A 24,863-nucleotide genomic window follows, 5' to 3' on the forward strand; every position below is an offset into this window, starting at 1 on the left:
TGGGGCTTAGAAATTTCTCTAGGATATGAGTCGGAATCGACTTGACGGCACTGGGTTTTTTGGGTTTATGATCAGGTTTGTTCCTTCTTCCCGAATTCTGCATGGCACTTAGGGAATTTTTTCAAACTGAACGTTGGTTAGCTCAGGAAAGTTCTTCCTCTACTTCTTTTATATTTGCATCTTCTTCATCCGTTCCTTTTTTCCATCTGGAACTTGTATGATCTCATTTTAAGACTTTCAGATATGGCTTCTGTGGCTCACCTTTTCCTTCATTTCTCTTTGTAATTTTGCTTGGAGATAATATAGTGTCTCCAATTATATGTGCAGATCACTAATTGTGTTTGCAGCGTTGTGCATTTTCTTTTTCACTTCCCTTGAATTTTGGAGTAACATTTTATTTTGATATAATTTTTAAGTACAGAGAAGTTTCAGGAACAGTACAAGATATTTCTTTACCCATTTGCACCACGTCTTTACATTTTGCCCCATTTTCTGTGAAACTCTTAAGTGGGAATCACGTATTGTCATTTCAGTTTATTCAGTTTATAGCATTTGTGACTATCATGAATGGCATTTATTTTCATAACATTTTCTAATTGTCATGTTTAGCGTATGTAAAAGTTAGTGGGAGGGTAGCTATCTAGTTATCTGACTTCTTATTAAAAGCTCTTATTCATTCTATGTTTTCCAGTTGGTTCTTCTGTGTTTTCTCAATAGATGATTAAGAAGTTTCTCTTTTTGATAAAACACATACTCCAGTAGCTTCCTGGGAAAGGGCATTTGGAAAAGAAAAATTTTGAGACTTTGTATGTCTGGAAACATCTGTATTGGGCCCTCACACTTGATTTGCCAGGGCACAATATTCTAAAAACCAAACTCACTGCCGTCGAGTTGATTCCGACTCATAGCAACCCTATAGGACAGAGTAGAGCTGCCTCATAGGGTTTCCAAAGAGCGGCTGCTAGATCAAATTGCTGACCTTTTGGTTAGGAGCCATAGCTCTTAACCACTGTGCCATCAGGGCTCCATAATATTCTAAGCGGAAGTTGATTTTGTCGGCATTGTTCTTTTTTTTCTGACTTCAATGATACCATTGAGACCATTGAGAAATCACCATCATTCTTTTCTCCTTCCTAATGCTTTGTGTGGATTGTTTCTCTTTCTGAAAACTTTTAGGATCTTTTTGTTGTCTCTGGTAAGAATAAGTAGTCTTGTGAATAATTACTTTGCGCCCAGAAAATGTTCTTGGCACTTTATATGTTATTAAGCCATTTGATTTTCAAACAACCCTGCGAAGTTGTTGATACTATAATTATTCCCACATTACAGAAGTAGAAACCAAGGCACAGAGAAATTAAGCTATTTTCCTGAGGTCGCACAGCTAAGTAGTTGAGGAGCTCAGGATTTCTATCCAGTTTGTCTGACTCTATAGACCATCCTTTTAACCACTATTCTTAGCTTCCTGAAGAGGGCAAAAGTAACCAAAGAAATTTCCCATTAATGCAGTTTCAAGTACTAGGTAAGAGTTAACACCATACAGAGTTTGGGTTCTTGATCTATGCACAGACCAAGATTATTCATGAAGCAGTTTCTCTCTGTACTTGTTAAGAGAAACCAGCCATCAGCTCTTCTTCCGGCCAGTAGGCAGGTAACGTCCAAAGGCAGAAGAGGTATAATTTTCAGCATGGTCTTGAGCCCCTTGTGGCCAAAGAGGAGACTTGCAGAGGGTAAGTCATTATCTGCAAGGCTGACCCAGCTCCACTCTTGGCAGCAGCGAGCACTCCTCTTTCTGACGTGTAGGGGTATCTTGTACCCAGGTCCTGCCAGACGTTCATGCCCCGTCTTCTGTACTTATTACAAAGGTAATTTTCCTCTTCTTGCCTCCTAGACCGCTTGCTGTAGATGCCAACCATTGGCACGTGATCAGTCTCTGCATGTGACATTCCTTCTATATTTTGTTAAATTTTACACGCATACGTCTTCCCAGCTAGGTGAGAAAGAGTATCTTACGTATCTTCTAATCTTTCATATTTACAAAGAATGACATGCAGATGTGTGCGTGTGTGTGTGTGTGTGTGTGTGTGTACATGGTGTTTAAAAGCTTTTTATCATAAAGGTAATGTGTCTTCAGGTTAAAAAAGAGAGTTACAGTATAGAAGGATGGAAAATGAGAGCCAAAATTTCCCAATTTTTCTGAATCTCCCAATCCTCTCCTTTCATCTCCTGCTTTCTCACTGTCTATTCCCACTCCACAGAAGCAACAGTGGTTGCTTATGTGGATCTTTCCAGGAATTTTTATGCATATAATAACATATATATGTGTCATATCTTTTAACATCAATGGGGTTATGGTACGCATACAGTTCTGAAACTTAATAATTTCACTTGTTAGATTCTTAGCATCCTTATGTAGTTGTACATTCTTTCCTTTTTAATAACTGTGTAGTATTCCATTGTATGAATGGATTAATTTTATTTGCCAGCCATCTATTGGTGGGCATTTAAGTTCTTTCTAGTCCTTGGAAACCCTGATGGCATAGTGGTTAAGTGCTATGGCTCCTAACCAAAAGGCTGGCAGTTCAAATCCACCAGGCACTCCTTGGAAACTCTATGGGGCAGTTCTACTCTGTCCTATAGGGTTGCTATGAGTTGGAATCGACTCAATGGCAGTGGTTTTTTTTTTTTTTTTTAGTTCTTTTTTGCTATTATAATCAATGTTGTAATGAATATCCTTGTAAAATAATCTTTAATCACTTATGCAAATATATTCATAAATAAATTAATTGATATGGAACTGCTGGGTCAAAGGGTATATGCATTTAAAATATTGGTAAGTATGGCCACATTTACTTTCATGAAAGTTATGCCAAATTATACTACCATAAACAGTGTCTGAGAAGGCCTGTTTCTGCCCTTCCCCCCTCCCCACCCCAATGGCCATATTCAACTCTGGGTTCTATCAAATAGCTTTTTAAAGTTTCCTCATTTAACATGAAGAAAAAAATTTTTTCAATAATTTATTTTTATTGTCTTTGAGGATATGCAAAGAGAACATACACCAATTCAAGTTTCCACGTGTACAATTCAGTGACAGTGACCGCATTCTTTGAGTTGTGCAAACACTCTCACCCTCCTTTTCTGAGCTGTTCCTCCCCCATTAACATAAACTCACTGGCCCCTAAGTTTTCTATCTAAACTTTCAAGTTGATGTTGCCAGTTTTATCCCATACAGATTTTTTTTCATTGTGCTTTAAGTGAAAGTTCACAAATCAAGTCAGTCTCTCATACAAAAAGTTATACACACCTTGCTATGTACTCCTAGCTGCTTTCCTGCTAAGAAGACAGCACACTCCTCCTCTCCATCCTGTATTCCCCGTGTCCATTCAACCAGCTCCTGTCCCCCTCTGCCTTCTCATCTCCTCTCCAGACAGGAGCTGCCCACGTAGTCTCATGTGTCTACTTGAGTCAAGTAGCTCACTCCTCACTAGTATCATTTTCTGTCTTACAGCCCAGTCTAATCCCGGCCTGAAGAGTTGGCTTTAGGCATGGTTCCAGTCTTGGGCTAATGAAGGGTCCAGGGACCATGAACTCAAGGGTCCCTCTAGTGTCAGTCAGACCATTAAGTCTGGTCTTTATACGAGAATTTGAGATCTGCAGCCCACTGCTCCCCTACTCCATCAGGGATTCTTTGAAGTGTTCCCTGCCAGGGCAGTCATCGGTGGTAGCCGGGCACCATCTAGTTCTTCCAGTCTCAGGCTGATGTGATCTCTGGTTTATGTGGCCCTTTCTGTCTCTTGTGCTCATCTTTACCATTTGTCTTTGGTGTTCTAACACAAAGAAAAATTTGTATCTCGTTGCTATTTTAACTAATCATGCTTGAAATTGAGCATATTGTCAGATATTTTGTTGGCCACTGGTCTCTCTCTTTGCAATGAACTGACTTTTCATATCCTCTAGTGGGTTGTCTACTGGTTAGTTGGTTGATTTTGGGTTTTTTGTTTGATTGGTAAGAGTTGTTTGTTTTGTTTTATTTTTAGCATGTTAATGAAATTAGCCCTTTGCCTGTTGCATGGGTTGCCAATATTTTCCCTGGTTTGTCATCTATCTTTTAACCTGTGGGTTTTTGATTTTTGTTTTTCTTGTCTTTTAGATTCATTGCTTGTTTTGGAGGGGGGAAGTAGGAGTGTATATAAATGAGAGCAGCTAAAGAGAGTAGAGGGATTGTCTACAGCCCCTAAACACATAGCTGTGGAGAGAAGGACGGAGCAGAAAAAGAAACCAGGGAATTTTCCCAGCCCTGTTGCTCAAGTGCGTTTCTCCTTCCACAAGGGTCACGAGCCTTACAGAGCAGCCAGAAAGGAACTGATATCTAAACCTGAGAATCCTGTTCACATAGTTTTTTAGAAAAAAAAAAAAAAAGACAATGAAAATATTTTTTAAAAGATGCATTGTTAGATCAAAGGGAGCTTTGCCCTTTAAAAAAAAGTCAGGATTGAGTGACAAATTAATAGGCAACTTGTCCAGGCCAACCCTTCCAGCCAGTGTAATTCTCATCAGCCACTATAATTTATTAACAGTGAGGTGAGAAAAGACATGAATCAGCTTAATGTGATATAAGTAGGGCGTTGCCATAGCAACAAGATGCAGTCTGTTTTCTACTATTTATGTATGGTTTATTTTCTCCAGAGTCTCCGAGTTATTGCTTGAAACAAACGGAATGAGAAATATCTTGTTCTGAACGCCCCCTCCATACCCCTCAGTGTGTATGTGTATATAAAGACACATTTTTTTTCCACAAGAGAGAAAACAAAAGCACTCGAAATGTATTTTTTTAATATGTTTACAGCAAAAAGGCTGACTACCTTGTTTCCAATCCACTGTGATTTTGCAGAACTCAAATATTTTTTATTTTCACCTCTGAGACACACAATTTCTCGCCGAAACCTCTGGGAAAAAATCCAAAACACATGCTGCAAGCAAACCTAAGGCTAATATTGGCTTCTCAAAGGAAACATTCATGTTCTCCTCTACCCAGACTTCATGACTGGCTGGAACCACTCGCCTCTTACAAAAGAGTGAGCCAGCTCAGCCTGATGAGAATTTTTTTGTTTTACTCATTCTCAAATATTCAGGAAAAAAAAAAAAAAATACAGTCCATAGAGGAAACCAGGACCTGAGTTTGTGACTCTCTGTCTGCTCAAGGAAGATACACAGACATTTAAGTGATCTTTAAAAAAAAAAAAAAAAGTTGCCGTGGGGTTGATTCTAACCCCGTGGCGACTCCAGGAGTTGTCAAGAGTAGAACCGTACTCCATATGGGTTATCGACAGTGAATTTTCTGAAAGTAGATCCCCAGGCCTTTCTTTCAAGCCACCTCTGTTGTTGTTAGGTGCCGTCAAGTCGGTTCCAACTCATAGCGACCCTGTGCACAACAGAACGAAACACTGCCCGGTCCTGTGCCATCCACACAATTGTTGCTATGCTTGAGCCCATTGTTGCAGCCACTGTGTCAATCTATCTCGTTGATGTTCTTCCTCTTTTTCGCTGACCCTCTACTTTACCAAGCATGATGTCCTCCAGGGACTGATCCCTCCTGACAACATGTCCAAAGTATGTGAGACACAGTCTCGCCATCCTTGCTTCCAAGGGGCATTCTGGTTGTACCCCTTCCAAGACAGGTTTGTTCATTCTTTTGGCAGTCCGTGGTATATTCGATATTCTTTGCGAACACCACAATTCAAAGGCATCAATTCTTCTTCGGTCTTCCTTATTTATTGTTCAGCTTTTACATGCATATGAGACAATTGAAAACACCATGGCTTGTGTCAGGCGTACTTTAGTCCTCAAGGTGATATCTTTGCTTTTTAACACTTTAAAGAGATTTCTTGCAGCCCGTTTGCCCAATGCAATGTGTCTTTTGATTTCTTGACTGCTGTTTCCATGGGTGTTGATTGTGGTTATTCAAACCTCCAACCTTTCAGTTATCAGTAGGTGTGTTAATAGTTTGCACCAACAGTTCCCCTTCCTTGCCTGAAATACCCTGCATGGAATAGATGTATTTCATGAAGGATCCTTATAACTTTCCTCTGAGGGTGTAGAATTTAGTTTTTAGATGGAAGATGGGCTGGGTCATCTCCTGGTCATAGAAAATATCTGGGTTTATGTTGTGTGGAAAAGGAAATGATACAGAGTCCCTCTGTTACCTTCTGCCCTCAGGCCCTCTTTCGGCTTCCAATTTCTATCATAATCACCTCCAGCATTATTGAGACAGAAGGAAATATTAAACAAAGGGGAGATTTAACTCTCAGTATCTTCACTCTGCATTAAATATTAATTGATGCTTGTTTATTTGGCTATCTTATTTGAATCTTTAAATCACTTCATATGTTTAGCAAATCTTCCTGATCAGATCTTCATGGCCCTCGTCAGCCTTCTAGCACATGGCTGGGGCTTGAGTTGAAGAAGCTCAGAAATGACCAGCATCACTCACCTCTCATGAAAATGGTGCCCAGAGCTCAAATTCTATCATGCTCACCTTCAGGATCCCAAAAGCCCACCCTACTCTGACACTCCCCCACCACTCTGGTCTGGGAAGAAGGGAAACGGAGGGAGAGTATTATAATGACTTCCAAGTCACCATTTGGTGACCAGCAATTCCACACCCTACTCCCATCATCTGCTGGAGAGAAGGGGTAGGATGCAGGATGCCGCATGGCAAGTGAGTTGGAGCAGTTATGTATCACCCAGCCTCAGAAATCCATAGGAACTGTTATTTCTACCATAGGAACTGACGTCTTATGTTGCTTCCATCATCAATGGCCACTGACATTTATCAATAAACAGAGCATCTAATTCATCTCACATTGGATTCTTCCTTTGAGTCATTTGCCTTCAAGGGTTGCAGCACTTCCAACTGCACTGAAATAGTGGAGTACTCTCTTTTATTTTGTTTATTTTTTAGGTGTAACATACAGTAAAGTGCAGAAAGCTTTAGTGTTCAGCTTGAAGTGTTGTTACTCACGTGTACACCTATATGTAGAGAACATTTCCAAACACTTCTGAAGACTCCCTCGTGCTCCTTTCTAGTCTATACCCCTCCAGACATACACACTATCGATTTCTATCATCCTCAATTAATTTTGCTTGTTCTTGAACTTCGTATAAATGGAATCATACAGCATGAGCTTCTTTAATATCTGGCTTCTTTATCTCAGCATGGTGTCTGTGAGTATCATCCATGAATGATATCATATGAGCAGCCCATTTATTTTTAGCTGCATATTACTCTATAAATAGTCCACGGCATATTTATCCATTCCAATTGATGAACTTTTAGAAGTTTCCAGTTTGGGGCCAAGCATTGTGAAGAAAGCTGCTATGACCATTGTTACACATCACTTTTGATGAACCCGTGCAGTTCTATGGAGTTCAGTTGCTGAGTCATAGCATATATTTAGGTTTAGTTGTTATTTGTTGTTGAGTCGATTCTGACTTATGGCGACCCCATGTGTGCAAAGTAGAACTTCTCCACAGGGCTTTCAAGGCTGTGACCTTTCCAAAGCAGATCACCAGGCCTGTCTCCCGAGGTGCCTCTGGGTGGGTTTGAACCACCAACCTTTTGGTTAGTAGTGGAGCACTTAACTGTTTCTACCACCGAGGGACTCTTGGGTTTAGTAGTTACAGCCAAAGTTCTCTAAACTGATTGAACCCATTTACACTCCAAACACTTGGTATGGTTAGTCTTTTTCATTTTAGTCATTCTGGTGAGAGAGAAGTAGTATCTCATTGTGGCTTTAAATTACGTTTTCCTGACGACTGATAATGTTGAGCACTTTTTCAGGTGCAGGGCCCCAAGCGCCTTCGAGGGTCTGCATTTAACCCACAAGTATCCCATGCCCACAGGAGTGAGACATTAAATAGCACATTAAAAATACCATCGCAGACTGACAGAGACAAGAAAAAGGAAAAAAAAAAAAGTATTTTTCCTGCTTCTGAAACAAGGGACTCTGCATTTTCATTTTGCACCAGGCCCTACAAATTGCATAACCATCCTGCACGGATGCCCTCCTCGGCTGCTGAGCCCAAATCTTTATGTTCATCAAAATGCCCACGTGATCGTTATGCTCATTTTACAGACTCTTAAATATGTAGGATTCTTACAGGTCTTAAACACACACACACACACACACACACACACAAGCAAACCAACAAACAAAACCCTCAACACCATCTCTCTCCAATGGCCTTTACTGTGGGACTTCTTGAAAGAATGGTCTTATCCTACGTAACCCCATGAGCCAAGGAATGATGCCTGCAGAAGACGAGCTCCAAGCGTGCTAAGCGTTTAAGCTCTTGCCTTCAGTTCTTTCTGCCCTTGGGTCCATGAAACACTGCTGTATCCTTCTAGTCTATACGTTCCTTTTTCTTAAATCAACTCAAATGGGTTTTTGTTATGGGCAACTCAAGAGTCCTAATAAATACCGTTTTTCTCGACTTCTTGGAAATGCTGGCTCTTGCCTGTTACTCCTTCCTCCTTGATTACTTTCTTCTCTTTAGTCGGGTGACTCTACCCTCCAGGGCTTCCTACTGTTCCAGTCATGTCTTCATGGTCTCCTATGCTGGATCCTCTCCCCCTGCTTCTCCTCTAAATGTGCTGTTCCTAAGCTTCTGCTCTGCTTCCTTGCCTTTCTAATTTTATCATCTTCTGTATTCATTTCCTAGGGCTCCTGTAACCAAGTGCCACAAATTGGATGGCTTGTAAGAACAGAAGTTTGTTATCTCACAGTCCTGGAGACTAGGAGTCTGAAATCAGGGCCATGCTCCCTCCAACGGCTCCGGGGGAAGATCCGTTTGTATCTCTCCCAGCTTCTGGTAACCCCAGACGCTCCTTGGCGTGCAGCTGCAGTGTAGCAACATCCCTGCCTCCGTCTTCCCGTGGCTGTCTCCCCCGTGTGCCTCTTCTCCTTGTCTCATCTGGACGCCACTCACTTGGGATTAGGACCTACCCAACTCCGGTAGACCTCATGTTAACTGATAAACATCTTCAAAGAGCCTTCTTCCAAGCAATGTCACCTTCACAGGTATCAGGGGTTAGGACTTCAAAATTATCTTTTGGGTGGATACAATTCAATCCATAGAACTCCTCAATCTCAATTGTTCCAGTTGTCATCTTCACGTTGGGGTACCCAGCCGTCATCAGTCTCCTGAGTTCCAGGCCCACTTATCTCCCTGACTAGTAGGTGCATGTCTCCCAGGTGCCCTGGACTCACCAAGCCCAACACCAGAGTCCTTATCTTCTCCCTCTCTGTAGACCTCCTCCTGCTCCTGTGTTCTCTATCTCAACTGTTCAAACAAGAATCTTGGCCACTACCCAAACTCTTCCTCTCCCTGCCTCATGGCCATATCCGTTAGTCAATGAAGTGCCCAATTCCATCCATTCTACCTCCCAAGTAGCTCTTGAAGCCAGCCTCCTTCCTTCATCTCCACTGTCTCTAAGCTAGTTCAGGTCACATTCTTTCTCTCCAGCTGATCTCCTAAATGGTTGTCTGCTTCCAGCATTGTTCCTAGTTAGTCTCTAATTCATTTAACAAATATTTACTAAATGCTTAATATTTGTCAAATGAATCAAACAATATTGAGGCATTTCAAGTTCTTTAATACGGAAAACAGGTGTAGGGATGGATGGGGAAGGGGAAATGAGACTGGACAATAACCATGACCCAGAGATGGAGAATATCATATTTCAGGTAAGCATTTGATTTTTGTTTCTGTCAGTGAAGGGGAGCCATTGACAAATTTAACTCCCCAAGTCCCACTCACTCAAGCTGGTCGGTCGCTGTACCTCCCTGTTCTCATCATGCTGTACTTTGGCTCATGTTGATCTCCCTGCCTACAATCCATTCCCTGTCTCTCAATCCCATCCCACCTGCTCTTAGAAGCCTTCCCTGACTCATCCAGACCCCCCTTTCTCCTTAGGATGGTACAACATGCCTCAGTGACTCCACAGCCTGTTACTTGATTGCATTCTCTGTTTGACCGTGTGCTGTCATTCACTGTGGGGCATGTCATCCTTTATACATCAGCATGTGGGGAAGAGGGACTATAAGGAAATAACAGACGGTTTGGTTAAAAACCTTGCAGAGTGCGTCCAAAAGAAGTGCCTCCAAATAGTTCCCATTCAAAACAATTTTGGAACTCTTTTTTTTTTTTCTTTGAGAATAACCTTCTGACCTAGTTTATGAATTGCACAAGAAATAGATTTGTTCTTCATTGTGATTCTGAATTTTGGGCCCCATACAGTATTTACTCAGCTTGTTCGGCTACTTTATTTTTCAGACTTGAGTCCAAATGACTCTTGTATGGAATTATAACAGCAGAGTTCAGAAAAACAGAACTCCTATGCATGATGTAAACTAAAAACAAAAACAAAACAACAGTTGCCTTTGGGTGGATTGCTACTCGTGGCAACCCCGTGTGTGTCACAGTAGAATTGTTCACTCTTCTCCATAGAGTTGTCAGTGGCTGATTTCTCAGAAGTAGATTGCCAGGCCTTTCTTCCAAGGTGCCCTGGGTGGGCTCCAACCTCCAACCTTTGGGTTAGCAGTAGAAGGCCTTAACCATTTGCAGGGACTTCAAGAGTGACAGAGAATGAGAGATTTATTTATGGATTAGCTTTATATAATTGTGGGAGCTGGTGAAGATACCTACACCAGACTGTCGCCTCTGCTTCTGGTGTGGATCTAAAGTCTCTTTAGGCCAGCGGGCTCAGGAAGAAAAGCTGACATGAAGGAGAGGAGAGTGAAGACAAACTGAAATGCACCTTGGTCTCTCCCTGCCTTCATCCCTGATGATGCATGTGGCCTGCGGAAGAAGCTGGGCCGCACCTGCCTTTAGAGTCTGGCCAGGGGTCAGAGAAGCAGAAGCAGGAGACCCAGCACCAGCCAAAGGAGCTGCGAGCCCACTGCTGCCCCGGGCCAACAAGGAGAGTCCCCAGATTAGCGACAATGTGTGCAAGTTCAGCGTCACCGGGCACCCTATATCAACCTTCAGAGCCTAATGCTGCTAATTCAATTCCACCTTCCAAATCTTGTGCAAATTTCTCTCAGGACCCACCTAACCTGGCCCTAAAAAAATTCTGGGAACCGTAGTTTGGCTTAGTAAATTGGCCCAGCACCCTACTACCGTAGTTACTAAAACTCAAGCTGACAGTTTGCTACTCTTGAAAATATTCAAAAGCAAATATCACAGCCTTTCAGGGCACTTCCAGAAGAGGAGTTTCCAAAAACGTTTTGCTCCTAAGAAAGCTCAGATTGACTTCTTTAAAAAGGGCAACATTCGTTTGGTTATGTAACATTCTCTTCTTTTTTGGGGTGGCGGAGGGGAAGGACCCGAGCCATATTATTTTATAACCACTCCTTGTATTTTCTTTTTTCCCTCTAGTTCTCAAGCTGACAGTTTTTTTGTGTGTGTGTGTGACTGTTGTTGGTTGTATTTTAGCTCAACTGAGTGTTATAGCTCACTAATAAAAAAAAAAAAAAATAAGCTGTTCAAAAATCAGACAGAGGAATGGGTAAGTCCTGGGAGGTGTCCTACAGCGGAAGCATTCCTTCCCCCTCTCCAGAGCGGGTGCTCTAGTTACTTTCTCTGATCATGGCTATACTTCCTAACTACCAATTTTAGAGCCCAGTTTTTTTTTTTTTTTTTTTTTTCCGGGGTCTCTGGCTCTTGGTCCTTTCACCACAGCTGGCACGTTCTTTCTCATTATATGGCATATGTCAGCTTCTTTATTTTAGCCCTAAGGGGGCTTTGTCCTTTAATCTTTATAATTTAATTTGGATGATCCTATTTTTGTCACTCTAGGCAAATCCAGAGGCTGGCAAAAATGGTCTGTGGGCTTAAAAGACCTTAATAATAAATGATATGGTTAATGAGTTACATTTTAGTCAGGCTAATCTGTTTCTTTTTTTTTCATTTCTTGAACAAAACCTAGAGGCTTTTGATCCCTAATAGTATTGGCCACCTTGGCCATTGCTGCCTGATTTCTTCTTAATTTGCTTTCTGAAAGGACAGAAAGGCTTTAAGATAATTCTCTATTAAGTCGATGTGACCACTTTCGAGTTGGACCTAAGCTGTGATATTGACAACATAGAAAAAAAAAAAAGTAGGAAAAAAAATCAAAGCAAGTAACCTACCTGCTTTGGTTCTGCTTCTTTAGGCATCTTTCCCAGTATGAGATTGTAGCCCTTTCTCTTTTTTCATTAGTGCTTCTTCCGTCAAAGACTTGCAAATGTCTACTGAGTGGAGTTATCGGCCTTCTGTACCTCAAGAGGAGCTCTGGTGGCGCAGTGGTTAAGAGCTTGGGTGCTAACCAAAAGGCCAGCAGTTCAAATCCACCAGCCGCTCCTTGGGAACTCTGTGGGGCAGTTCTGCTCTGTCTGATAGGGTCGACTGTGAGTCGGAATCACTTGACCACAATGGGTTTGTTTGTTTTTTATACCTCAGGAAGAGTCAGGCACAGTTAAACTTTCCACTTTCACTAAAATTGACAATAGCACCCTCCTACTTAGAGCAAATAGAAAGAAAATCCAAATTCTTCGGCCTGGAATTCAAAGCCCTCTGTGCACTGGCATTACCATTCTTTTCCTATTATATTTCTATTGACTTCTCAATCTAAGCATTTTATGCTATAGTGATACCCAGCTAAGCTGTCCCTAAATGGAACCTCACATTCCCATCTTACTCGGGAGCATGATTTTCTTTTTTTTTTTTTTTTTACCATAATAGAGGAGCCCTGGTTGACACCATGGGCAAGTGTTCTGCTGTTAACCAAAAGGCTGGTAGTTTGAATCCACCAGCCACTCGTTAGAAACCCTATGGGGCAGTTCTACAGGGTCACTAGGAGTCAGAATCGACTCAACACTAGTGAGTTTATTTTTGATTTTTACCATAATAGAGTACCACAAACTGGGTCACTCAAAACAACAGAAATTCATCTCTCACAGTCCCCAACTAGAAGTCCAGATTCAGGGTGTCTGCAGGGCCAGGCTTCCTCTGAGGCTCTGGGTAGACTCCTTCCTTGCCTCCTCCTAGCTTTTGGTGGTTGCCAGCACTCCTTGGTTTCTCCATCGATCACTGCCATCTCTACCTCTGTCTTCACGTGGCCATCTTCCCTCTGTGACTGTCTTTCTGTGTCTCTTCTCCTATTTTTATAAGGACACCACTTATTTTGGATTAGGGCCCTCCCTGCTCCAGTATGATCTCGTGTTAACTAATCACATCTGCAAAGACGCTATTTCCAAATAATGTTACATTCACAGGTACTGCGGGTTAGGACTTAAACATATCTTTTTGGGGAGCACAAATCATCTCATAATATCAGGCTTGTCCCGAGCCTCTCTTCACTCCTCTGTAGGTACCTACCCCTAGGTGTACCTATCTTTCATAAAACTTTACTGAACTCCTCTAATGCAAATAGAGTTCTCTGTTTTTCTCTCCATTATTAAGGCATTCATAGTTTATCTCCTTGTGGACTCTATCATGGAATTTCAAAGCTGGAAGAACCCTTAGAAATCATCCAGTCTACCTTCTCATTTTATAGACAAAAACAAAGACAGAGACTGAAAAGGGGAGTAATTTGTCAAAAATCAGACACTATGGTCACCAGCCTCCAAGTTGGCCCCCAGTGAGCCTCATCTTCTAGATTTCACACTTTTATGCAGTAGTCTCCTCCCATAGTAAATCCTGGCTGGCTTAGGTGGCCAGTGGAATGCTGAGGAAGTGACAGCGTGTGACTTTGAATCTAGAGCATAAAAGACAGTGCCGCTTCAGCCTTTTCCTCTTAGATTTCTTGCTCTGGGGAACACTGGCCGCCATGTTGTAAAGACACTCAAGCCAGCACCATATGCTGACAGCCGTGTGAGTCAACCCCCTTACAAGTGGGTCCTACAGCTCCAGTCAAACCTTCAGATGACTGCAGTCCTGGCTGACATTTGACTTCAATCCCAAGCCAGAACCACCCAGCCGAGCTGCCTCTGAATACCTGACACATATAAACTAAGTTTTGAGGGGAATTTGTTAGCAGCAATAAATAACTAATAAGTACACCATGCCAGAGCTAGGTCTCCTGGCCTCCACACCAGTATTGTCCCCATTAAACCACCTGCCAGTCAGCTTAGCATTTGGTTTTAGACTATTTTGTATTATTCTCTATTTGTTTCTTATATGTTCACCTCATCTCCCCACCTAGATATAACTCCCCCAGAGCAAAAGTGCTGTCTTCTCCTGCTTCATTTATTTCCCAAATCTCCTATAACAGTGTCAAACACAAGTAGAAACTCAATTCACACTTGTTGGATGAAGACTAAAAAACCAAACCAAACCCTTTGCCATCAAGTTGATTCTGACTCATAGCAACCCTCTGGGACAGAGTAGAACTGCCCTGTAGAGTTTCCAAGGAGCACCTTGGTGGATCCAAACTCCCAACCTTTTTAGTTAGCAACCATAGCACTTAACCACTATACCACTAGGGTTTCCAAATGACTGAGTAAATGAATAAGATGATCGAAATCATAAGGTCCGGACCTCTCCTTCCTCTCCTTCTCAATCCTTTGCCTCACCCCTTACTTCTACTAATTCCCTTTGTTAGCCAAAATCATGGACCCTGCTTTCTAGTTCAGAATCTTTTCTTAGGAAAGAAAATTAAATGTTAATCAGTTCTTTGTGGTAAATGAAGCGGGGGTGCGGGGGGAATGCTGGATTTGAATCCCAGCAAGTCACTAAACTGCAAAAGTAATAAAATAATAATATAAAACTTATACTATTCATTATGGATTGAACTGTGACCCCAAAAAAGACATTAAACTCCTAACCCTGGCATCTGTGAATGTGACCCTGTTCGGGGAATAGAATTTTCCTTTTGTTGTGTTAATGAGGTCATACCAGCGTAGGGTGGGTACTAAACTAATCTCTTCTGAGTAAAAAAAAGACTGAGTAGTTTCTTATAAAAGGGAAAACAGAGAGACATACATACAGGAAGACAAACACCAGGTGAAGGTAGATCTACAAACAGCCAAGGAAAATCAAGACACATCTGGAGCCAAAGAAGCTGAAAGAGACAAGGATCTCCCCTGAGAGCTCACAGAGCAAGAGAGCTTACCGTTGCCAACGACCTGAATTTAGGCTCCTAGCCTCCAAAGCTGTGAGCTCCCTACTCGTGAATGACAAAGGAGCTTCCTCAACATAAGAAAGGGCATGTATGAAAAACCCACAACATCATACTCAATGGCAAAAGATCAAGGTCAAAACAAGGATGCCTGCTTTAACCACTGCTATTCAACATTTTTTTTTTTAACATTGTTCTGGAAGTTTTAGCCAGTGCAATTAGGCAAGAAAAAGAAATAAAAGGCATCCAAATAGAAGGAAGAAGTAAAACTGTCCCTACTTGGAGATGACAAGATTCTGTATTCAGAAATTTTTAAATATTCAACAAAAAAGCCACTAGAGCTAATAAATGAATTTAGCAAAGTGGCAGGGTACAAGAATAACACACAAAAATCAGTTGTTTCTATACATCAGCAATGAACAATCCAAAAAGGAAATTAAGAAAACGATTCCATTTACAATAGCATCTAAAAGAATAAAATACCTAGGAATAAATTTAACAGGGAAAGTGAAAGACTTGTGCACTGGAAACTATGAAACAAAGAAAGAAATTAAAGAAGAACTAAGTAAACAGAAAGTCATCCTATGTTAAATGATTAGAAGACTTAATATTATTAAGATGTCCATACTACCCAAAGCAATCCCTATCAAAATTCCAACAGCTTTTTTGCAAAAGTAGAAAAGCCAAACTTCAAATTCATATGGAATTACAAAGTCTCAAGTAGCCAAAAAAAAAAAAAACTTGAATAAGTGGAGCAAAATAGGAGGACTTACACTTTCTAGTTCCAAAACTTACTACGAAGCTCTAGTAATTACAACAGTGTGATACTGGTATAAGGATAGACATACAGAGCAACGGAATTGAATCGAGAATTGGGAAGTAAATTCATATGTCTGTGGAAAACAGGTTTCTGCAAGGCTATGAAGTCCATTGAATGAGGGAAAAACAGATTCTTCTACAAATGGTGCTGGGACAACTGGATCTCTACATGCAAGTTGTAGACCCATAACTCACACCATGTACAAAAATTAACTCAAAATGGATCAATGACCTAAACATAAAAGCTAAACCATAAAACTCGTAGAAGAAAACATAACGGTAAATCTTCAGGACTTTGTTTTTGGCAATAAATTCTTAGATATGATGCCAAAAGCATGAGCAACAAAAGAAAAATAGATAAATTATCTAAATAAAAAACTTTTGTGCATCAATGGACTTTATCATCAAAGAGACAATTTATAGAATGGGAGGAAGTATTTGGAAACCATGAATCAATGAGGGTTTAGTATCCAGAATATATAAAGAGCTCCTACACCTCAATTAAAAAGACAAACAATTCAATTTAAAAATGGGCAAAGGACTTAAACAGACATTTCTTCAAGGAAGATATGCAGCTGGTCAATATGTACATGAAAAGATTGTCAACATCATCAGTCATTAGGGAAATGCCAATCAAAATCACAATAAGATACTACCACTTATCTGCTAGGAGGGGTATTATTTAAAAAAAACCAGCAAATAACAAGTGTTGGTGAGAACGTAGAGAAATTGGAGCACTAGCACATTCCTGGTGGGAATGTACCACGGCATAGCAACAGTAGGAAACAGTTTGATGGTTCCTCAAAAAGCTAAAAATAGAATTACCATATAATCCAGCAATTCTACTTCTAGTATATACCCAAAAGAATTGAAAGCAGGCACTCAGATAGGTACTTGTACACTAATGTTCATTGCAACATTGTTTACAATAGCCAAAAAGTGGAAACAACCCAAGTGCCCATCACCAGACGAGAGAATAAACAATGTGTGATACAGACATGCAATGGGACATTATTCAGCCATAAAACGAAATGAAGCTCTGGTACATACTACCACATGAATAAACCTTGAAAATATTTTGCTGAGTGAAATAAGTCAGTCACAAAAGGACAGATATGTACCATACAAATATTGTATGATCCCACTTATATGGCGTATCTAGGATAGGCAAACGGATAGAAACAGAAATTTACCGATGTTACCAGGGGCTGGGGAGAGGAGGGAATAGGAGTTATTGCTGAAGGGATACTGAGTTTCTGTTTGTGAGGATGTAAACTTTTTGGAAATGGATAGTGGTGATAGTAGCACAGCATGGTGAATGTATTTAATGGCACTGAATTGTACACTTAAAAATAGTTAAAATGGCAAACTTTTTGTTATGCATGTTTTACCACAATACTTTTTTTTTTTTTAAGTTTATCGAAGTCTTTATTACAAATATTACAAATAATACAAATTTTCTCCTTTGAGGAAATAGACCCTGAGCTTAGCAGGGGATAGGCAGATAGATAGATAGATAGATAGATAGATAGATAGATAGATAGATAGATAGATAGATAGATAGATAGATAGATAGATAGATAGATAGATAGACAGATAGATAGATGATAGGTAGGTAGATAGATGATAGATGATTGATAGATGATTGATAGATGATAGATAGACAGACAGACAGATAGATAGATAGACTGATAGATTGATAGGTAGGTAGGTAGATAGGTCAGTCGGTTGGTCGGTCGGTTGGTCGATAGACAGACGATAGAGAGATAGACACAGACAGACAGACAGCTGCTGTTGACTCCAACTTATAACGACCTCATGTACAACAGAAGGAAACACTGCCCAGTCCTGTGTCATCCTATTTGAGTCCATTGTTGCAGTTATTGTGCCAATCCACCTCACCGAGGGTCTCCCTTGCCCCCACGGGCCTTCTACTTCACGGAACGTGTTCTCCTCCGGCAGTTGATCCTTTCTGATGCCACATGCAAAGCAGCCAAGCCAGACAGTGTTCTGTTGTCATAAGGCCTTCATTGGCTGATTTTGGGGGGTAGATCACCAGGCGTTTCTTCCTCCGCTGTCTTAACATGAAAGCTCCTCTGAAGTCTGTCCACCATGGGTGACTCTGCTGGGATTTGAAACCCCGATGGCACAGCTTCCAGCTTCAGAGCAACACGCAAGCCACCGCAGGTGGGCAAAATGGCATTCAGGTGGTGGCAGCGGGGGATAGAAGTCAGGGAATGTAGACTAGGGTGAGGGACACTGCCAAGGCACCAGTTTAACATTGGCTGAGAGCTGCCTGGCTCCTGACCCTCCAGCACCGACAGCTCAATAATCTCGTCTTTAGTCCCTGACTGTTGCGCTCCTTGTCTTCCCTCCCTCTCACCCCGCCCCGCACCCTCCTGGGATCCCCCAGACTAAGCATGGGCTGCAACTCCTTTTGTTTCCTGTTCAAGTTCCTCTATGATCAACACTTGTTCTGCCTGGGTCTCAGCTTTCTTCTCTGTGAAGTGGGACAGGAGGATGAGGGATAATCCAAAAAAGGCCAACTTGGATTTTTGGTCACTGTGATTCCTGCCCCTATGGGGCAGTCCTACTCTGTCCTATAGGGTCGCCATTAGTCAGAATGGACTCAATGGCAACAGGTTTTGGTTTGATGATTCACATACTAGTGTCCTGGCTTCCGGGCACCCAGTACACAGGCTGGCAAACCTCATCTCTGACCAGGAGCACCCAGACTTGTAGCCAGATGAAAGGAAAGGCAATTGCCATCAAGTCAATTCTGACTCACGGAGACCCTGTGTGTGCAGAGGAGAACTGCTATATAAGGTACAGCAGCAGCCTGGTATAGAGAGAGAGAGAGAGAGAGGGAAGGAAAGGGAGAGAGACAGAGGCCTGGACTGAGAATTAGGAGACCTGTTGTGCTCTTTACTTTCCTTCAGATCTGGGGCATTCATTTCAACTACTATGGGCCTTGGTTACCTCATTTGTTAAACAGTTGTCCACCACATGGGGCTGGCTATTGAAGATCAAATGGGAGAATGGAAGAGAAAGCGCACTGTGCTTGCTAAAGTACTTATATTCTATTGGGGCCCAGCAACCCATTCCACTTTCAGCATATTGTAACTGAGCAGGGACTCCATGGTGCTTGTATCCCCATCCTATTCAAAATAAGGTCATCAAGCCCCACAGGACATAGCCAAACAAATCAGAGTGCATTTGTTCTCAGAAAAAATAGCACGTCAGAAGACCAGTTGGAAACCCAATCCAGATTGGCTCCAAGAAACATAAATCTCCTTCTATACTTTGTATCCACGACTCCCCTACCCCTCATACATATTCCACCTTCCACTCTTTCTCTAGCTCATAGTCCCCAAATCCAAAGCAAAATGTCCTTGCTGGTCCCTGACCAGCAAAAAAGAAGAGGGCAGATTCCCAGTGACTTAGAAGGAACCAGTTCCCCAGTAACACTGGCACATTCCGAAGGAATCTCACTGTATATGAGCTACTAGTCTGTAAGCAGTTGGATGGGTAGGGGGCTCTTGGCCAAACCAGGATAATTGAGAAACTCTCTTCCCTTTATTGAATATAGAATTTCCCAAGTGCCCTTGTAAGAAAACACAAAGGGGCTGAGGCCTGATGGAATAGCCAAAATCTGAGGTCAGGATGAAGAATCTTCAGTGTTGAGGGGTTTTTTTTTTTTTTTTTTGGTCTTGTTTTATTTTTTTAAATCAGAGGGGCATGTCTTGGATCTCCAACTCCAGGTATGGGGGCCAGCAAAAGACAAAAGACAGGATAGCACCAGTCCAGAGGCCAGGTCACAGACCAGCATAGAACCAGACGATGCCATGTGGATCTGAGGCCTCTTTCCCCTTGATACTATGAGATAATTTAAGCTCTCACACGCCTGAGATGTCATCTTTGAAAGAATCAGAAAAATGAAATGAAGAGGACTAAGCATTTATGCAAACTCCAGGTCATTCGAAAGGGATTATTTAAATGGCAAAAATGGAGATACTGCTAATTTGAAGGTTAAAATTTATTTTTCTTCTTTTCTCACTATTCAGTTGGTTGAGAACTTGAGGGGAAAATTAGACCAGTTATGGGGGGTGGGGTGGGGAAGAAGTTTCCTTTCCTTTGTACAATGGAGTAGTGAAACGTGTAAAATTTCAATCCTGCCCCGTGTATGTGGCGTTGCTTGAATGACAGAAATAGTCTGCCCCCATGAGTTTGTGTGTTTTCTTGGTTTGCACAATTTTGAGCCCCAGCATCCTTGAAAACAAAGCATTCTCACATGCACATTGTGACATCATAATCCAGTAACTGACATGACCACTTCCCATATTCTGAGTCATCAGACTCCACCTCTGGCCTGAGGTCACCATAGGTTCTGAAAGCCTCTTTAGGAGCAGTCATTAAAATATATCACCTACTATTATCCCAACTTTATATTTTTCCAGCAGAAATTTTCAGAAACAGTTATTGCCCATAATTTTTAAATGCAGTTTTGGGGATGTTTTATTGTTACTGTCTCATCTCATCCCAAGAATCCTGTGAGTTAGATGAAATGATAGTATTTCCATTTTATAGCCAAAAAAATAGATTCTCAAAGAGGTTAAGTGTTATCAGGCAGGGTCCAGTCATGAAAACAAAACTCAAACTAGGTACTTCAACAGAGAAAATTTAACACAGGAGATTGATTGCAGGTAGTTGTGTTCTGGAATTTTTCATACTGGCTCATGAAGTCGAGTGATGGTTTGTTGATAGCTTAAAATTATCCGTGGTGGGTTTATTTACACTACAGAAATTGGCAAACAGAGCAAATCAGGACTTTTTGTTGGTTTTTTTCCTGGAGAGCCAGTTGTTGAGCATTTAGCAACACACCTCTGATTACAGGTATCAGAGGATGGGAGAAAAAAGGAACATGGAGTTAAGAAAGATAAAAACAAATAGTCACTGGAAAAGCAGCTAACGCCTCAGGGCTAGGGAAACAGAGGGAAGAAGCTGACTTCATGAAAGTTTAGGAGCTCCGAGGATAGACCCCCAGTGCTGGGGCTCAGACTGCAGAGGAGGGTCACTGGTGCTGACATACTTGAGAAGCATGACAATACTGGATTGGGAGTGCCAAAGCAAACTAGAGGCCAGGACCTATATTGGTGATGCTGTGGTGAAGTTGACAAGGCTAGCAAACCACAGAAAGGAGTGTGTCCTTGTTCCTCCTTCTGTCTCAGTCTCCCTCTTCCTCTGAGAGCTAAACAGGAAGCAGCAGGCAAAGGAGAAATGTGGCTTGCAGAGTCGTAGCCCCAGCATCTCCAAGCCATATACAAAAGGTGGATTGGGTAAGAGACAATAGCATAATAATTAGTACATTAAGTGACTCGCCCAAGGTCACATAGCTAGCAGGTAAGATCTGTTTTCTTAACCAAAAAGTCGGGAGTTCGAATCCACCAACCGCTCCTTGTAAACCCTATGAGGCAGTTCTACTCTGTTCTATAGGGTTGCTACGAGTCAGAATGGACTCTATGTCAATGGGTTTGGTTTGATTTTGGCATTTCCCAGTGTCTAGAAAAGTTCCTGGTATGTAATCTGCACTCAGTAAACATTTGTTGAAAGAAGGAAGGCAAAACAAGTTCAAAATATCTTTGGTTGCCCACTCCAGTATTTAAGCATGCTCACAGAAACCCTAGTGGCATAGTGGTTAAGTGATATGGCTGCTAACCAAGAGGTCAGCAGTTCGAAGCTGCCAGGTGCTCTCAGAAACTCCGTGGGGCAGTTCTACTCTGTCCTATAGGGTCACTGTGAGTCGGAATCGACTTGACGGCAGTGGGTTTGTTTTTTTTTTTTTTGGTTTTGGTTTTGGTTTTGGTTTTACAGCACCAAATAGTTCCTTATACTTGGCCCAGGTACTTGCAGCACGGCTGCAGATGTTATCAATGGAGGTAATATAGCCTTGTGCTTTGGTAAACACAGATCTTGATTCAAATCTCTGCTCCACCATTTTAAAGAGCTGTATGGCCTTAAGCAAATTGCTCAACATCTCTAAACCATGGTGTCCTCATCTGTAAAATGGAGATAAAAATGGTATGTGAGGCTTAAATACACATCCCTGGGTGGTACAAACCGTGCTCTACTACTCACCAGTTCGAACCCACCCAGCAGTGCCAAGGAAGAAAAGCCTGGCAATCTGCTTCCGTAAAGATTACAGTCAGTCCTACGAAGCGGTTCTACTCTGTAACGCACGGCGTCTCCGTGAGTCCAAATGGACCGCACAGCAACGGGTTTGGTGTTTTGGTGACGAGGAGGCTTGAACAGTTTAATCGTATCTGTCAATTCCCAGTCAATCAGTATTCATGGTTACTATCGCTCCCACCTAAACCCCAGCAGGGTGGGTGAGATCGGTGGCAGGGTGAGGCCAGGATGGGCCACTGACCCCTGGGCTTCCCTTCCAGGTTCCTTCGTGCTGGCCACGGCCCCAGCTGGGGGAACAGGGATCTTCCCAGCTGCTGCCTCAGCCAAGCCAAGCGCTGGGAAACGGAGGTTGCACCAGCTGGGGTCAGACTCTGCAGCCCAGGACAGGCCCATAAATGGCACTTGGAACTTTATTCTCTGCGAGGTGGAGATAGGAATCTGTGTTTCCTAATAGCTCTTTGTTTCAAAGCAAGTTTACTCCAGCTTGAAAAAACGCGGGCGTGGTGGTTCCTTACATTCAAAACAAAACAAAACAAAAAAGAGAACCCCCACCTCCACCCCCCACCCCCAACCCTCAAGCAACGGAACGGCGCCGGGACCTTTTCCCAGGCAACATGTACTGCAGGAGAGGAGCGCGCGGGTTTGCGGCTGCTACCCCGACTCCGAGCCTCGCAGCGCAGCCCTCTCCGCTGTCAGGTCCGGGGTCCTGAACCCCGAAGGCGCCGGGGTCTGAGCCGGGAAGGGCGCCCCGCTGGGCTGGATCTGCCCGCCGCCCCGGGCAGCACCCGCTCCCGCTGCCGGAATCCCGGGAATGTCGCCGGTCCAGGAAGCATCTGTCCGGCCTTTGGGCAGAGGAGGGGTCAGACCTGGAATTCCTCGGGTGCTTTTGGCGCAGAAGTCCCCTAGAATTTTTAGCCCCGTGAAGCCGAACCCTATGGGGGTGAGAGGGAAGGTAACCACTTCTTCTCTGGGCAGTTTTAGTCACGGCACCTCCTGGCTGGGAAGATCCCGGCTCGGAGATTGAAACGCCTCCATCTGTCCTCGGCTCGGAAGATCCCTTCTTTGTGTCTAAGACAGGACCCTCTTCCCGGGCTGGAAACTGGCAGGGGCTCCGGGCTGGCGTTTCCAGCTGGATTGTCGCCACCTCGTGGCAGGATTGAGGGGTCGCACAGGCGCACCGACGGACCGGCGTTCCTAAAACTTTCCTGGGTCCCAGACATTGCTTCCCTTCTTTCCCCAACCTGCTGGGAACTGTCATTTGAAAAGCGTGTATTCTGGACATAGAAGTTGAGCTGTGATGCCTCATTCTTCCTCTTCTAACGGCACGAGCGCATCTTCCTAAAGGCAACCAGGTGTTCGCTGGAGAGAAGCCTCACTGAGGGGCTTTGCCTCCTCTAGGACACCATCTTCACCCTGAATGAGGCGCCAATTCCCCACCAATTTCCCATGATACAAAGTAAGGATTAAGAAGACAGACACACTGTGTCTTGTTCTTACTAGTTAGCAATGTTATTATATTTGATGGGTATTATTAAAGGTTTCCTATTATTATTACGTATTTATAATGTATTCTGTCCTTTCAAAGCACTCAAAGACCATTACCTCCATGGGTTTTCCAAACACTCCAGAGAAGCAGGCAGGTGACAACTTCATTTTCTAAAATAGGGAAACTGAGGCATTGTAATTAGGGCAGAGTTCGTGGCTCTAGGAGTCGACAGGAGTCATTTTTCCTGGAAGCATCATAGATTCCAGCAGATGGTAAACACACACTCTAACTTGGAAAACTAGTTTCGCTCACCGACTTTTACAACCAACTGCAATCCACACACAGACACAGAAGTTTTAAAACTTATGAGTCGTACAGTCTTACGTTCAACGTGTGGGTGATGTTAATTGTACTTTATTTTTTCAAGTCAAGTGAAACACAGTCCATTCAAGAGGAGTTGGAATGCTACAATCGGTAAACCACATATATCTTGATTTGGAGAATAAATTCGTTTTCAAGGCAAGTAGCCCATGTATTAGCCATAACATGCACAAATAAAGGACCAGAAAAACCCAACCACAATATTTTAAAATCCATCATCCTCTCAAGGTCCCTGGATGGCACAATTTGCATTCAACTGTTAACCTAAAGATAGTGGTTCAAACTTACTCAGTAGTAGCATAGAAGAAAAGGCCTGGCGATCTGCTTCTATTAAGATTACAGCCAAGAAAACCCTCTGGGGCAGTTCTACTCTAATATGTGGGGTCGCCATGAGGTAGATTGACTCAATGACAACTAACAACAACATTACCCTCTTGGACAGGTCCCTGGGTGACACAAATGGTTTGCACTCATCTACTAACTGAAAAGTTTGAACCCACCCAGTGGCACCACGGAGGAATAGCCTGGAGATCTGCTTCTGTAAAGATTCATGGCAACCCTATAGGACTGAGTGGAACTGCCCCGTAGGGTTTCCAGGGAGCACCTAGTGGATTCACACAGCCGACCTTTTGGTTAGCAGCTGAATTCTTAACCACAGCACCAGCAGGGTTTCCCCATGAAGACTACAGCCAAGGAAAGCCCTATGGAGCTCAGTTCTACTCTTGTAACATATGGAGTTGCCGTAAGCTGGAATTAAGTCAAGGGGAACTGGGCTTTTTGTGTTTGTTTTTATCCTCTCAGACACGAGAAAAGCTATTTTCTGCTTTCAGA

Source organism: Elephas maximus, chromosome 26 (genome assembly GCF_024166365.1).
Source record: "Elephas maximus indicus isolate mEleMax1 chromosome 26, mEleMax1 primary haplotype, whole genome shotgun sequence".
Taxonomy (NCBI): Eukaryota; Metazoa; Chordata; class Mammalia; order Proboscidea; family Elephantidae; genus Elephas; species Elephas maximus.